Raw genomic sequence first — 16,884 nt, 5'->3', positions numbered from 1 at the left:
TGAAATGATATGAAATATAATTTTTCATACTCGAGATATGGTAGAACTTCATTATAATTCTTCAGTATGTATATATGTGCATGTTCCAATTCATTTGCTTCAAGCTCTTTTTGTTTTCCAGCCCCTAAAGCTTTGCCAGGTTGACAAAATAGAGATAAACCTCTAGCACAACTCTTCAAACCACCATCATAATTTCGTTCAGGCCAATTAAACTTTGTGCCAATTCTATGCAAATACCTTGAGCATAATGTCATGCATTCAGTTGCAATGTATCCCTCTGCAGTAGACCCTTCTGGACAAGCCCGATTATCAATAAGAGATTTCAAAAAATATAACCATCGCTCCACAGGATACATCCATCGGTAATGAATAGGCCCAACAATCTTAGCTTCATTAGCTAAATGAATAGGCAAGTGCACCATGACATCAAAAAATAAAGGAGGAAATACTCTTTCTAACTTGCAAAGAGTTAGAGGAATCTGGGCTTCAATTTGCTCCAAGTCTTCCCTCCTTAACTCCTTTGATCCAAGGACATTAAAAAATAAAGATAACTCAATAAGTGGTTCACACACTTCTTTGGACAAAATACCACGTAATGCAAGCGGGAGTAAATATTGTAGAAAAATATGACAATCATGACTCTTTAAGCCAAAAATATTGTGATCTTTCATATTCACACATTGAGAAATATTAGATGAAAATCCATCGGGGACTTTTAAATTCTTTAAAAGAAAAGGCATAACTTGTTCTTTTCTTCAAGAGACAATGTGTAACATGCGATTGGAACTTCGTATTTTTCCCCTTTTTTGATGGGGTGCAATTCCGGCCTGATGTTCATTTCTTGCAAATCTAGTCGAGTTTTAATTGTGTCCTTGGTCTTTCCTTTGACATTCATGATAGTACCCAAAATGTTATCACATATGTTTTTCTCTATATGAATAACATCCAAATTATGTCGTAAGAAAAGAGATTTCCAAAACGGAAGTTCAAAGAAAATACTCTTCTTGTTCCAATTATCCTTTCAAGCATCATTGATATTCTGATCCATTTCTTTGGATCCTTTGTTAATCGTAGCCCTTCAGGATCTTGTACTTGATTAAGTATCTCAATACCATAACGCTCTTTTGGTGTGAGCCTTCGCTCTTTTGTTCCATCAAATGACTCCTTATTATTCCTCCATTTATGATTTAGAGAAAGGTAATGCTGATGACCCATAAAACATTGCTTCTTGCTATTAGCCAATCTAATTGAGAAAGTGTCTCTGTTGCAACATGGGTATGCCATTCCTTTTGTGCTCCATCCAGATAAATTTCCATAGGCTGAAAAGTCATTGATGGTCCATAAAAAAGAAGCGCGCAACTTAAAATTCTTTATGGTTGATGCATCAAAGGTCTCAATATCAATTTCCCATAACTCCTTCAATTCATCTATCAAGGGTTGAAGATAAATATCAATTGCATCTCCTGGACTATCTGCACCTGGAATAAGCATTGACAAAATCAAATTTTCTTGCTTCATACACAACCAAGGTGATAAATTATAAGGAATAAGTACCACACACCGAATGCTATATAGGATTTTTGAATTTCGAAATGGCTGAAATCCATCACTAGCAAGTCCAAGTCGACGTTACGAGGCTCGGCTGCAAATGAGGGATGAAGTTCATCAAAAGATTTCCATGCCGTTTGAATCAGCTGGGTGCCTCATCGTTCCATCATCAACTCTTTTATCTTGATGCCATATCATTAGAGAAAATGTCTTTGAAGACATGAACAACCTCAGAAGTCTAGGCTTTAATGGAAAATAGCGTAAAGTATTTGATGCTTTCTTTTTACCATTTTTATTCCTTGTTTCCCCACTATGTTTATCCAATTTCCATCTGGACGCGCCACAAACTTTGCACGATTCAAGCAGTTTATCATCCTTCATATATAACATGCAATTATTTTTACAAGCATCAATCTTTTGGTAAGAAAGCCCGAGAACTCGAATTACCTTCTTTTCCTCATAATATGAACCTGGAAAATTAGCTCCATCAGGCAATAACTCATCCTTTAACATTTTTAATAACATTGTAAATGACTCATTACTCCAGCGACCAATACTTTTTATATGAAGCAATTTGATCAAAGTAGAAAGCTTTGAACATTTAGAATTTCGATACAGTGGTTACTCAAAATCCTTCAATAAGCCGTAAATTTTTTTTGCTTCAATATTCAATTCTTCTTCAAGTAAATCATCAGAACCAATGTCCGTAGTGCCTCCATCAATAGGATATAAATCACTCAAAATTTCTCGTAAATCATCATCACTCTCACACTCTTCTGCTTCATTGTCATCTTCATCTTCATCTTCACATTCCGATTGAGGCTCACCAAAAACTTCTCCATGAAGATACCAAAAAGTATAAATTTGAATTATTTCATATACTTTCAAATGTGCATCTACAATCTCACGTGTTCCTAAAGTTGTGTTACAACATTTGATACATGGACATGGTATTTCACACATTCCTCCTATTCTTTTAAATGCGTAATCCAAAAACTTTGCACCCTATTTAAGTAGGCTTCATCAAGTCGATTTTCAACAAGTTGCATCCACTGCTTACTAGGTGCCATAACCTTGGAGGTTACATTAAAATCAAATTAGGAAATAAATATAGGATAATGAAAGTACTGTAAGATGCCCATAACCTTTTAGGAAAAATTGTATAACTGTAATATAGATTTCTGTAAGAAACAAAGTGTCATGAGCCACAAGAAGTTAAGATTAATTATCCAAAAAAACTGATACATTTAAGAAACTAAAACTAAAAGTATATCACTATTGAGATAAGATACAAATTAATTGTCAAAATAGACATAACACACAATTCTTCTATTTAACACTCATCAACTAGTGTACTTATTACTCTTTAACAATCTCTCTGGTCCATCAGGAGTACATTCTTATCAGAACATTTATCTAGAGTTAACAATTATTAACTGAATTTACAAAATTAAAACTAAAAAAGGGTTGATAGAAAATAAAGGTTCTAGTTCTCACTTTGTTTGGTTATCCACAAATACTCCAGAAGTTGAATACAATAAAAAGTAACAGTAACGAATTCTAAAAGTAAACCAATGCATTCTAGACTAGTTCACTAAAAGTTAGAAAAGTCGAGAAAAACTAGCTAAATATTACATTAAACAAGTTTTTTAAAATTACAAACACATTAAGCAATTTGTACCTCTTCAATCCAATAAGACCAAAAATTTAACATAGCGCTTACAGTGAAAAGCTAAAACAAAAATGTACGCCAACAACCGCAAATAACATTAAGATGATCTTACTAGTTGTCGTAGTCTAATTATTAGATGTTTACCCATTGAGAGAAGTCTTACGGGTTGTAATAGTGATATTTACTAGTTGAGACTAGTTTCAGCAGTCTCACTATTAGTTTCAGCTAAAACACAACTTTTAAGCCAAGTAACACACTAGTTGCAAGAGTACCAACAATGTCATTTGCAACAGCAATAAAACTTTTCATCTAGGATAACTTTACAACAAGATAGAACACATCATTCCACTTAAAAGAGAAGCATAACACTAGGCATCAGGTATTGTATTCAAATATTTACTGCTAAAAGGGATCTCTAAAATCTAATACTAAATTCCTACTAAAAAAGGACTGAAACATAGAAATACACTCACAAACAATCTAAACAAAATGAAGTAAAGATCAGAATTTTTATGGAACATAAATAATTGCAGACAAATCCTTACTCCAACTTGAATAAAAGCAAAAATTCTTCTAAGCATAAGTTTCAAATATAAGAACAAAGAATATAGCAGAGGAAGAACAAATTTGAAGGGAAAAAACCAAACAGAGCATAGGCTTTTACAAAGAATTCACAAAGGTACACCCAAGCAAATATAATCTAGAAAAAAAAATTAATTTTAAAAATATTTGCTGACTAGCAATCAATTTCTACCAACAAAAAAAAATTAATAAATGAAGATTTCACAAACCTGCAAAAATGGGTTGTTGAGAAATAATAAACAAAGGTTAACCCAGAAGATATATAGAAAAAGAAAGTGTGCTTACTTGTGGTGAGATGGGTAGCAGTTTTTCAACTTGATATTTTCCCCAAACCTGCAAAATATGAGATTAGCAAACCTATCGTAAGACAAATAAAAGAAAAATATTCCTTAACATACCAAGAAAAATGTTTCTTAACATACCAAGAAAATGGCTTTGAGAGAAGTATGAAAATTAAGGAATATAGGGTTTTTACTTCTATGAGGAGTGAGGGAGATGAGACTTGACGGTAGATTTAGGTTTGATAAAAGTTAGAGTTTTTTAGGTAAATTTTATTATGTTTTATTCCAATTTGGGTATGGAGCCACTTTTTCCCGGTAAATTTTTATAATTAAGTACCGTACATTATAAAAAAATTTATTTCTATTTAATATTTTAATTAAAGAAATAGAGATTTAAGGACCAGTAGTATTCTCGTCCTTACTAGTGTACTTCTAGGGACCAGATTCATACCTCGTCGCTAAATGTTGGTCCCTAAAAAGTTTTTTTCTTGTAGTGTATCTTATATTATGGTTATCAGTTTATCTCAGTTACCAGTTATATAGTCTTTCAGTTAGCAAGTTTATGGTTATTCAGTACGCTAGTATTTTGTTATATGTTTACCAAATATCCAATTTTCAGTGTATCAAAATTTCTGGTGACTTGTGAGTATACAGTGATGCATATGGGTTCTCAAAGAAAATGTAAGTTATAGTGATTATAGCGAAATCTTCATATATTTTAGGTCTGGATTAAGACCAAGACTCACAGATGGCGCAGGTAGTGATTTATCAGATAATGGTATACTTTGAAGATAAGTTTGTACATGGTAGTGTATTCTTATGTGTTTTACCTCAGGAACAATTTCTTTTAATTCTTGGAAATGGAGCCACATATGGGATGATGATAGTTTAGATGTCAGACCCTAAAATTGTTCACTATAGTTCTGGACAAAAAAGAGCCTAAGGGCAAAATACCTAGGAGTCAGGAACGATTGTTATTATTAGAGATGTATTTTTTGTACGACTCATTTATATGACTAAGAAGACATGATGTACGAAATGAGAACCAAGGGCAGCCGATATTGAATTTCAGGGAAAGATTTTAAGTTGTTTAGATTTATTCAAATCAGAATTAGAGAGTAGCATGTTAGTGAATTACTGTAAGAAGCCTGTGAGATAAAAGATAAGATAATTCCCTCTTAGATTATGTGACTAAGTATTTATAGTCGGAAATGATTTTGAAGTGTATAGAAAGTTTGGGGTTAGATATTCCAATTTCGTTTAAGACAAATGAAGTTTCTCTAAGTGATCCATGTACATAGTTCAGAAAAAAGATAAGTATGCGATCGTAGAACAGGGCCGGATGGTGAGGAAAGTTAGAAATAACCTTATGCCTCACTTTAGTTATCCAAGTAGAACAAGAAAACGTGATCCTAGCAGGTGTTTAGGAAAAGAATAATAAGTAAGTTTTGAGTTGATACAGTGAATTAGCACTTTCACCAGAGCTAGTAGAGGTACAATTTGATTTACTTAGCCAGGTTAACTCTAGTGAGTGGATGACAGTTTGAAATACCGAACGTGTGTTAGAACCCAAAGAGTTTAAGTCAAATCTGAAGTACAATGATAGTGGGAAAAACAATCATTTAGCGATAAGAGAGCAAACTATAGAAGAATAGCCTTTAGGAATTATCAAAATGTAGTTTCTCCAAGATTGACAGTGTAAGCAGAGTTAAATTATTAAGATTGTGTATGATAGTTATGAATTCATTAGCTTTCCGTTATGTGAATAATTTAGTTTTTTCTAGTTTAAAAAATATTTCTCAGAAGTAAGTTGGAAGATGAGTCGTCATTGACGTAGAGTGCAAAGAATTGCGGACAATAAGGAAAGTTATTTAGATCCCAACAAAAAAAAGGAAGGATCCGCAAGTATAAGACCTTTGGTCTAAGGGGTGATGTGAAAACCATCAGTAAGTCCAGATGGAGATTTGAAACTCGAATAGTTAACATGGGATATGAAAAATAAAATCGGTTCGGTAATGAAAGAAAATTGTATAATTACCACAGAGATTATGTCTAGCATGTGTAAGAAACACTTAGTGAGTAGCATGATCACCGAGCTTAGTTATTGATGATAAAGTGATCACAGAAAAGCTATAAAATTATGCCTATTTATGTGTTATGCGGGTAGTGCCATTGCACGGGACTCGAAAATTTAGAGTACATGTCAAAGACTTAGTTCACAATAATACTATAAGTGTTTTCAGGAAGTGCTTAAGAAGATAAAGTGTGGGAAGTATAACTTATGACTGAGGTAGATAAGACAACTCTGGTTTAAGAAGTTCACCAGCCAAGATAGGAGTTTGACTTCGGACTCCGAAGATGACGGGGTTGTTGTCTAGAACAGGACTTGTTCCCCCTTAGTAGCCGAAGAGAAGGAGAAACAAGTTGATGATCCCTACGTGTTGCAGTTGAAAGAGGATATTCACAAGTATAATATGATGGCTTTTGAATAAGGGGGAGATGATGGTACTTTAAGGTACCAAGATAGATTGTGTATTCCAGACATAGATGGACTTAAAGTGGGAAGATCATGTTAGAAGCCCATAATTCCAGGTATTCTTTTCATACAGGTTCCCCAAATATGCATCATGACCAAGGAGATTTATTGGTTGAACGACGTGAAAAAGAACGTCGCAGACTTTGTGGCCAATTGTCCGAATTGTCTGCAAGTGAAAGTTGAGCAGCAGAAACGCCTAGTGTTTTATCATAGAATACACATATTTTGAGTGGAGATGGTAAATATGAAATTTATAACAGGATTATCTTGCTCATTTTAAAAGCATGATTTGATTGGATGATTGTAAATTGACTTACCAAGTCAGCACACTTCTTGCCAGTAAAAACTACAGATTCAGTAGAAGATTATACCAAGTTGTACATTCAAGAAATCATCTGATTGCATGGTACTCCGTTGTCCGTCATTTCGGGCTGTGGTGCTCTGTTTAAAATGAACTTTTAGAAGTTCTTTCAGAAATGATTAGGTACAAGTTTTTCATCCTCAAAAAGATGGCCAGGCAGAGCGCATTATTCAAACAGTTGAGGATATGTCCTTGATGTTAAAAGTAATTGGGATGATCACATACATCTCATTGACCTTGCTAATAATAACCTACCATTCTAGTATCAAGATGGCACGTGCGAGACTCTGTATGGGCGAAGGTGTAGATCCCCAATTAGTTGGTCCAAAGTTGGTAAAGAGGAGTTGTTGGGACCAAATTTGGTCTATCAGACTATAGAGAAAGTTAAGTTGATTCAAGAGCGTTTGAAGACGACTCCGAGCCGCCAAAAGTCCTATTCTAGCGTGCGGCATAGAGACCTAGAATTTCAAGTTGATGATTGGGTGTTTTTGAAAGTTTCGCTTATGAAAGGCGTTATGATATTTGGGAAGAAGGGGAAGCATAGTCCCTGCTATATTGGGCCATATAGATTCTTGCGAAGGATCGGTCAATTAGCTTATGAGTTGGAGTTGCCACCAGAATTTGCGGTGGTACAACCAGTATTTCGCGTATCCTGCTATAGCATTCAAGTTTCTAGTACTTAGTTACTCATGTCAGTTCAGTACTCAGATACTCATGTCAGTTCAATACTCAGATACTCATATCAGTGCAATACTCAGCTACTCATGTCAGTCAAATACTTAGACATTCATGCCAGCTTAGTACTCGGATTACTCAAATATTCGTGTCAGTTCAATATTCATATACTATGTTAGTTCAGTATTCACGTATCCATAGCAGACCAATATTCAGTCAATGCAGTAGACATTCAGTTCACTATCTCAACAGTTCAGTAGTCGTGTCTTCATTCAGTTTAGTATGCAAGTGTTAATGAAAGTTCATGTTTCCACCAGGCCCGTTTAAGGTCCAAAGTTAGCAGAAGTTACAATCAGGACAATCATTCAAGGATGAATGATCCCAAGGGGGAGATAATGTAACACCCCGTACATTCGGACTAGGTGTGGATATGTTAAATGGGTATTAATCTAATATTTTAGACATATGAAGTCCTAGCGGGATGAGTATGGGTGAAAATAGTTATTTTAGAATCAAGACGAAGAGTAAGGTGTACAAGATAAACTCTACTAAGTTTACAAAAGGTCAGACTTGCGGCAGGACTTAGTGAAAATGTGTAAGGTATTTGGGAAAACTCAAAACACGAAAGTTGTAGGCCTTTGAAACAACGATATATTGTGAAGCACAAACGGATCTCTTTACAAAAGGTTATGTGTGTTTTACAGAACAGTGCGCAATATGCGCGCCCCGTGCGCGGCGGCGTACTTGTGGCAGTGTAACTGCCATTTTGCACGGTCAGGTGCGCAGGGGGCACACTTGGGGGGTCATTTTAAAGCCCTACTTCGTCCCCCACACCCTCAAAACATAAAAACTTGCTCTAGAAAGAGGAGCTCTCAAAAACCTAACTCCTTAAGGGTCCCTCCACCATCCAATGTAAGTTCTAATGGTGATTCTAAGTTAATTTAAATTTCTCAACATCTTATTAACAGGGGTAAACCCTCCATATCATTAGATATTCAATTGGGACAACATTGTTGAGAGAAGGAATCCTAGAACTCAAATTCAAGGGGATTGAACTTCAAAATGGTAATGTCTTCACCCTCTAATTGGTTCTAGCATTGGATTAATGATTATAGACTCTAGTTCATGAGATATGAGTTGTTGGGTTTGATAGAAAAGCATGAACGGTTATAGGTTTGAGGTGTTGGTTGTTGATTATTGGTTAAGGGTGTTGTTTACCTTATGGGTGATAAAGAATAGTCTTGATTATAACTATTTGAGACTTTAGAATTTATCTAGGAGCAATAGGATGGGTTATTGGGTGTAGAGACACCATTAATAAGGTCTATGAAGCTTTATGCCACCAAGGTGTTTGAGAAAATGCCTAAATAACCAAAACATGAGAATTATTGCAAATATGGAATCCCTTTGACTTGTATTGATATATACTAAAGTTGAAAGGGTTGGTGAATGTTGTATTACGCTCAAGAGCAGGAAGTTAAGGTATGTGAGTCTAACTCTTTATGTTTGGGAATGTTAATGATTCTCCCTACATTACGTTTCTTTTACGACGTTACTAATTGCCTCAGAAATATAGTTAAGCCTAGTTCCTTGAATAGTTGCAGAACTTCTATTCTCTAACTTCGTAACTCGTTCATGACTTTCATTCTGAACTTTGTAAAATCATTGTGTAATCAATATAGACTTGGGTTTGACACCCATGAATCTCAGTCTAGATTACTCAGCGTGTCATAAACAGTTGAAGTTTCAGTTTTTATAATCAGTTCATGAATACATGTCTCAGTTAGTTCTATTCAGCATTGGAGTATCATGTAACTCAATATGATTCGGTATTTTAGCACCATGTACTACAGTATGATTCTCAATTACTGATTTTTAATCCCTGAATGTTGAACCCCTGTATTTGGGCATGAGACTGCAGTTTATGCTTTATGCATCTTTGGGCCTGAGACCGAAGTTATGTACGTATACTTGGGCCCGAGGCCGCAGTTTGTGCACATATTTATTGGGCCCGAGGCTGCAGTTTATTTATTCAGATAAATAGGTGGTTCATCATTCAAAAGAGGGGGTATTCATATCCTTACTTCCTTTGTTCAGTTCAGTTATGAGTTATCATTTCAGTTATTAGTTATCAGTTATCACTTCAGTTCTATTTCGATAGTTATCATTTCAGTTATCAATTATTAATTCTTTGTTATCAGCTCAGTTTCAGTTTCAACATTTATAATTCTTTCTTTCAGTTGCTTTACATACCAGTGTTATTCAAATGTATTGATGTCCCTTTTTCCCGGGGCCTACATCTCATGATGCAGGTAATGATTTACAAGTTGACGATTCAGAGTGCTAGGATTCTCGTACCAGCTATTTGGTGATCCCCAGTTCTTTTGGGGCATTATCATTACCTTACAATCTTCAGTATTTTCATACAGTCAGTGTTTTTCGTACTTCATTAGAGGCTTCATAGACTAGAGTAATAGCTAGACAGAGTCACAAGCAATTAAGGTTAAGCAATGTTGCTACATATATGTTTCAGGCCTATACTAGTGTTTCCGCATTTGATTTATATCATTTAGACTTTCAGTATATCAGCATGTCTTAGTTTATCTTCCGCATTCAGTATGTTATGATATAACATGTTGATTCAGCCAGCCAGTTCGCTCGGTCACATATAGTCAGGCACCGAGTGTCGTGTTACATCCAGGCCCAAGTTCGGGGCGTGACAAAACTATGTAACACCCTGGACTTTAGAAAGAGTCTCACATCGGCAAAACACAAGAAGGATGTTGGGTATATAAGTTAACAAGCCTTAAACCCTAGTGACGCGTTTCAAACTCTTCAAGGCCTAGGCCTAGAGCGTACAATATCACTAGCGGGCTGGGCTGTTACAGATGGTATTAGAGCCATTCTTGTGTCAGCCTTGCCGATGGTGGGTCAGAGTTCAACTGAGTTTAGGCAAATCCCCGTTAGGCGGGGCAAGCCTCAGTGCTGAGTCTAGGCGAATCCCATGCGGTGGGGCAAACCTCAGCGAGGATGCTGAGTCTATAAGAGGGGGTGTATGTAACACCCCAGACTTAAGACAGAGTCCCACATCGGCAAAACACAAGAGGGATGCTGAGTATATAAGTTAACAAGCCTTAAACCCTAGTGACGCGTTTTAAACCCGTGAGGGCCTAGGCCTGGAGCGGACAATATCACTAGCGGGCTGGGCTGTTGCACTAATGTAGACCAAAAATGAGATCATCTTTGAAAGTATATAAAGTAAGTTATAATATTACCTAGGAGGTTACAAATATTGAAGATCATGAACAACAAGTAAAAAGAGGGTTGGATGATTCAGAAGCAAAGGAATTGAAGAAAATAATGTTTCGTCGAAAGTCGACAAGTTGGGAATGTTATAACCCGTACCTTTGGGATGAGACTAGGGTTCTTAACATGATAAGAGGTTTATGTTATAATTTAATTTATTTCTATGATATTCACGTGTTATGTTTTGAGTTCAAGCGAGTTGTGGAACAAAAGTCGATGAAAGTCATCACAAGTTACGTTCATAAGCTTTACTAAAATTTGTGTCAATTGTCACTGCAATTTTATCCCAATATACTTAGGGTTACGAGCCCATTAAATTGAAGATATATGAGTATATGCATTAAACCGTTTGTCAATACGGCATCAGAGTAGTGAGATATATGCATTTTTGCGAGACTACGCAGACTGCTAGGTGACAAGTACTTAAATAAAAGAATTAAATATGTCCAAAAAGGGGCTATTTCGGGTCGTCCAAAGAGCCCATTTAAGGTCTTATCTCCTGCAATATAACACTCATTATGTAGCAAAATAACCAGACATAAACCCATGCAAAAAGCCTCCCAAAACTTGCACACAAACCCTAATTGATTTTCTCTCCTTTTCAAGTTCTAGTTGGAGGAAAAACCTAGGATTTGAAGAACCAAGATAAGAGCTGAGATATTCAACAAATAAGATATGTTTACTGCTCTTTTTCATGCATTTTTTTCTGCTGGAAATGTATGAAAAGTCGTTCTATAATTGTAAGAACTCATGGGATGGTGATCGGAAGCCGTGAGTTCAAGTTATTCAACTTGTAGCAGACTGTTTTGTGGGATGTTTCGTGTTGTTGTTGGATTGCGTATTTTGCTACTATTTTATGGATTTTTTTTTGAGAAAGGGTATGGAGAAACACCCCATAAATGCAGGGTGGTGGGCTGGTCGTTCTTCGTAAAATTTCGGGTTGTTCGACTCTACTACGATGGTCGTTTTGTGTTTGAAGAGATTAGGGTGTGCTGGGCTATTCTGTAGTATTTTGTGGGGTATATAAGGTTGGAAAAATAATGTATATATGTTGTTATTGTTGTGTTCTTGGTGTTGTTGTTGTTATCTTGAATTTGGAGGAAGTAAAGATTATAGGGGAGATGCTGCCCGTTTTAATATATAATAATCCTATCGTTTGTTATGCGATAGTTGTACCTTTCTTAACTTAATGATAGTATTATTATCATTGTTGTAGATTATGGTGAGAAGAGACGAGTTCAACATGGTTATTGGAAAGATTGTGACAAGGTATGTTAAGGCTAAACCTTTCCTTCATTTTTGCATGATCCCATAACTACATGTGTTTAATAACGAAACATAAAGAGAAGTTCATATTCTTGAACTTATGTACATTATCATAGTCTCATAAGTTACAGTATCCTTCCTTATAGAGACTTTATATTCAGTTAAGTTTGTCTTCTTCTAGTCAAGAGAGTAGAGGGACATATATATATATATATATATATATATATATATATATATATATATATATATATATATATATATATATATATATATATATATATATATATATCAATCACCACCATCGAGCTATAATCGGTGGGCAGGCCTCTATTGGGCAACCTCTGATCAGATGGTAAGTTATATACCGAGCCTACTGTGGCCGAGCGCCTATGAGCGAGCCCAGAATGGCCGAGCTACAGAGCTTAGTATAGCCGAGCGCCTATGAACGAGCCTACTACGACCGAGCAGTTACACGTACCGAGCCTTATAGGGTCGTACATCTATTTTACTTACTATATTAAGAGAGTTAAGTTAGTATCAGCAATTAAGTATATCTCCAGATCATCTTTGACTCCCTGTTACAATATTATCAGTGTAGTTTCAACTTTCAGTTATTCTATTGCCTTACATACTCGGTACATTATTTCGTACTGACGTCACCTTCATGGGGATGCTGCATTTCATACATACAGGTTCAGATAGACAGATTGATAGACCTCCTCTATAGGTGTTGCCTGTTATTAGATTTATCAGTAAGCTCCATGTCCTTCGGAGTTGTCGGGTCTAGGGTTTTGAGTACATATTGTGTATGTGTGTGTGTGTGTGTATTATGGGTAGGTCGAAGCCCTGTTCACCACAGTACATCCATCAGTAGAGGCCTGTAGATATATCATGTCAGTTAGTGCAGTACGTAGGGCTTGTAGGCCTTGTATGTATATTTTTGTTGGTTTGTCAGCTATAGTAGTTATGACGGCCTTGTCGTCCCAGCTTTATATTCTAGTTTCGTTCAATTTTATATTTTGTTTCGCAAATTGTCTTGCAGTGTGGCCCCATGTCCAAAGTATGACATTGTATGTTCAGAGTCCCCCAGTCGCAAGTTGGTACGCTAGGTTAAGTGAGGCAACGGGTCTCGCTCCCCAGGTTTGGGGCGTGTCAATGTAACAGGTTTAGGATTTAACCGCAGCGGGCACAAATTCATCACTATAGTTTTGGACATAAAAGAGCCTAGAAAAATACCTAGGAGTCAGAAATGTTTGTTATTACCAACGATGTATTTTTTCATACGTCTCATGCATATGACTACGAAGATATGGTTAACGAAATGAGAACCAAGAGCAACCGATATTTAATTTCTGGGAATGATTTTAAGTTGTTCAAATTTATTCACATAAGAACTAGAGATTACCACTTTAGTAAGTTACTATAAGAAGCAATTATTATTGTGAGATAAAAGATATGGCAGTTTCCCATTAGGTTGTGTTACTAAGTGTTTACCCCAGATGGTTATAGTTTGATATAATTTTAAAGTGCATAGAAAGTTCGGGGCTAGATATTCCAATTTTTTTTAAGACAGATGAAATTTTTCTAAGTGTGATCCATGTACATAGTTCAAATAGAAAGATAGTATGCGACCATAGAATAAAGTTGGATGGTGAGGGGAGTTAGGAATAACCTATGCTTCACTTTAGTTATTCAAATCAGAATAAGAAAAGATGATGCTAGCAGGTGGTAACTGAAAGAACAGTAAGTATGTTCTGAGTAGATACAGTGAATTAATAATTTCAGCAGAGCTAGTAGAGGTAAAATTTGATTTGCTTAGCCAGCTTAACTCTAATGAGCGGGTAACAGTTTGAAACATCGAACGCATGTTATAATCCAAAGAGTTTAAGTTAAACCCGAAGTACAGTGACAGGAAAAGAAAAAATATCAGCTAGGTAGTGAGAGAACAAACTACAGAAGAATAGCCTTTAAGAGTTATCAAAAAGGGGTCTTCCTAAGATTGACAGTGTGAGCAAAGTTAAATCATTTAGATTGTGTATGATGGTTGTGAATACATTAGCTTTCCGTTTATATAAGTAATTTAGCTTTTCCTAGTAAGAAAGATTGTTTAGAAGTACATCAGAAGATGAGTCATCATTGATGTAAAGTGCAAGGAATTGCAGAAAATAAGGAAAATTGTTCGAATTCCAAAAAAAAAGAGAAGGATCCGCAAGTCCAAGACCTTAATCTTTGGTCAAAGGAGAGATGTGAAAATCGTCAGTAAGTCCAGTTGGAGATTTGAAACCGGCATAGTTAGCATTGGATATACTATAAAACTATGACAGTTATGTATCATGAGGGTAGTGCCGTTGCACGAGACTCTAAACTTCGGAGTACTAGTCCAAGACTTAGCTCACAACAATACTATAAGTGTTTTCAGGAAGTACCTTGAAAAGATAATCAATTATGGAAAGTATAGCTCAAGACTGAGGCAGATAAGAAAACTACAATGAAAGAAGTTCACCGCTTAGCCAAGCTAGGAGTTCGACTTTCGGACTCCAAAAATGGTGAAGTTATTGTCCATAATAGGACTTGTTCCTATTAATAGCCGAAGTAAAGGGGAAATAATTTGATGATCCCTACTTGTTGCAGATAAAAGAGGGGATTCACAAGCTTAAGATGATGGCTTTTGAACAAGGGGGAGATGATGGTACTTTGAGGTACCAAGACGGATTGTGTGTTCCAGACATAGATGGACTTAGAGAAGGAAGATCATATTAGAAGTCCATAATTCTAGGTATTCTATCCACCTAGTTTCCCTAAAGATGTATCATGCTCAAGGAAATTTGTTGGTGGAACGACATGAAAAAGAATGTCACACACTTTGTGGCCAAGTGTACGAATTATCAGCAAGTAAAAGTCGAGCAACAGTAAGTCTAGTGTTTTACCCCAGAATATAAATATTTTTGAGTGGAGATGGTAAATATGAAATTTATAACAGGATTATCTCACTCATTTTGAAAGAATGATTTGATTGGGTGATTGCAAATCGGCTTACCAAGTCAGCACATTTCTTGCTAGTAAAGACCACAGATTCTGCAGAAGATTATGCCAAGTTGTACATTCAGGAAATCGTCTGATTGCATGGGACTCTGTTTTCCATCATTTCAGATCACGGTACTCAGTTTACAACGAACTTTTAAAAGACCTTTCAGAAAGAATTAGACATAAGAGTAAACCTCAGCATAGTTTTTCATGCTCAGAAATATGGCCAGGCAGAGTGCACTATTCAGACAGTTGAGGATATATCCTTGATTTTAAAGGTAATTGGGATGATCACATACCTCTCATTGAGTTTGCTAATAATAACACCTACCATTCTAGTATCAAGATGGCACCATAAGAAGCTCTGTATGGGTGAAGGTGTGGATCGCCAATTGGTTGGTTCGAAGCTGGTGAAACGGAGTTGTTGGGACCAAATTTGATCTATTAGGCTATGGAAAAAGTCAATCTCATTCAACAATGTTGAAAATGGCTCATAGTCGCCAAAAGTCCTATTCGGACGTGCGGCATAGAGACCTAGAGTTTCAACTTAATGATTGGGCGTTTCTGAAAGTTTGGCCTTTGAAAAGTGCTATAATATTTGGGAAGAAAGGAAAGCTCAGTCCCAGATATATCACGTCATATATAATCCTACAAAAGATCGGACAAATAGCTTATGAATTGGAGTTGCCACCAGATACCGGTTGTACACCCAGTACTTCACGTATCATGTTATGACATTCAAGTTTCCAGATACTGATGTCAGTTCAGTACTCAAATACTCATGTCAGTTCAATAATCAGATACTCATGTCAGTCCGATACTCATATATTCATGCCATCTTAGTACTCAGATTTGATGCCAGTTCAGTACTCAAATATTCGTGCCAGTTCACTATTCATATATCCATGTTAGTTTAGTATTCACGTATCCATGGCAGACAAGTATTTACGTATGTGTTTCATGTTATGCGCATTATGATGCGGTGCGAAGCTTGTGTTATGTTTTGTTAGCTGGAAGGTGTTTTGGAGAAATTTTGGAGGTAATTAACCTTTTCATTTAGACCTTATATTATAATCTCCATATCTTTCAGTATTCAGTCGGCTCAGTATTCAGTTAATGCAGTAGTCATTCAGTTTAGTATCTCAGCAGTTCAGTAATCATGTATTCATTTAGTTCAGTATGTAAGTATTCATGAAAATACATGTTAACACCAGACCCGTTTAAGGTCCATAGTTAGCCGTAATTACAATCAGGACAATCATTCGAGGACGAATGATCCCAAGGGGAGATAATGTAATGCTCCGTAAATTTGGACTAGGTTTGGACGTGTTAATGAGTATTAATGTGACATATTAGACATATGAAGTCCTATCAGGTAATTATGAGTGAAAATAGTTATTTTGGAATCAAGACGGAGAGTGGGGTGCTTAAGATTCGATAAAATCGACTAAGTTTATGGAAGGTCTGTCTTCTAGAATAATTTAATAAAATTCCGTTACGAATTTGGGAAAACAATATCAAAGTTGTATCCATTTGAAATACCTTTCCAGCGATATATTGTGAAGCCGGAACGGATTTCTGAGATAAAAGTTATGTTCGTTTTACTTGACAATATGCCGCCCAGGTGCGCGCC

Source organism: Nicotiana attenuata, chromosome 3 (genome assembly GCF_001879085.1).
Source record: "Nicotiana attenuata strain UT chromosome 3, NIATTr2, whole genome shotgun sequence".
In the NCBI taxonomy this organism is placed as follows: domain Eukaryota; kingdom Viridiplantae; phylum Streptophyta; class Magnoliopsida; order Solanales; family Solanaceae; genus Nicotiana; species Nicotiana attenuata.
The sequence above is the reverse complement of the archived record's forward strand: the minus strand, read 5'-3'. Positions refer to the sequence as shown.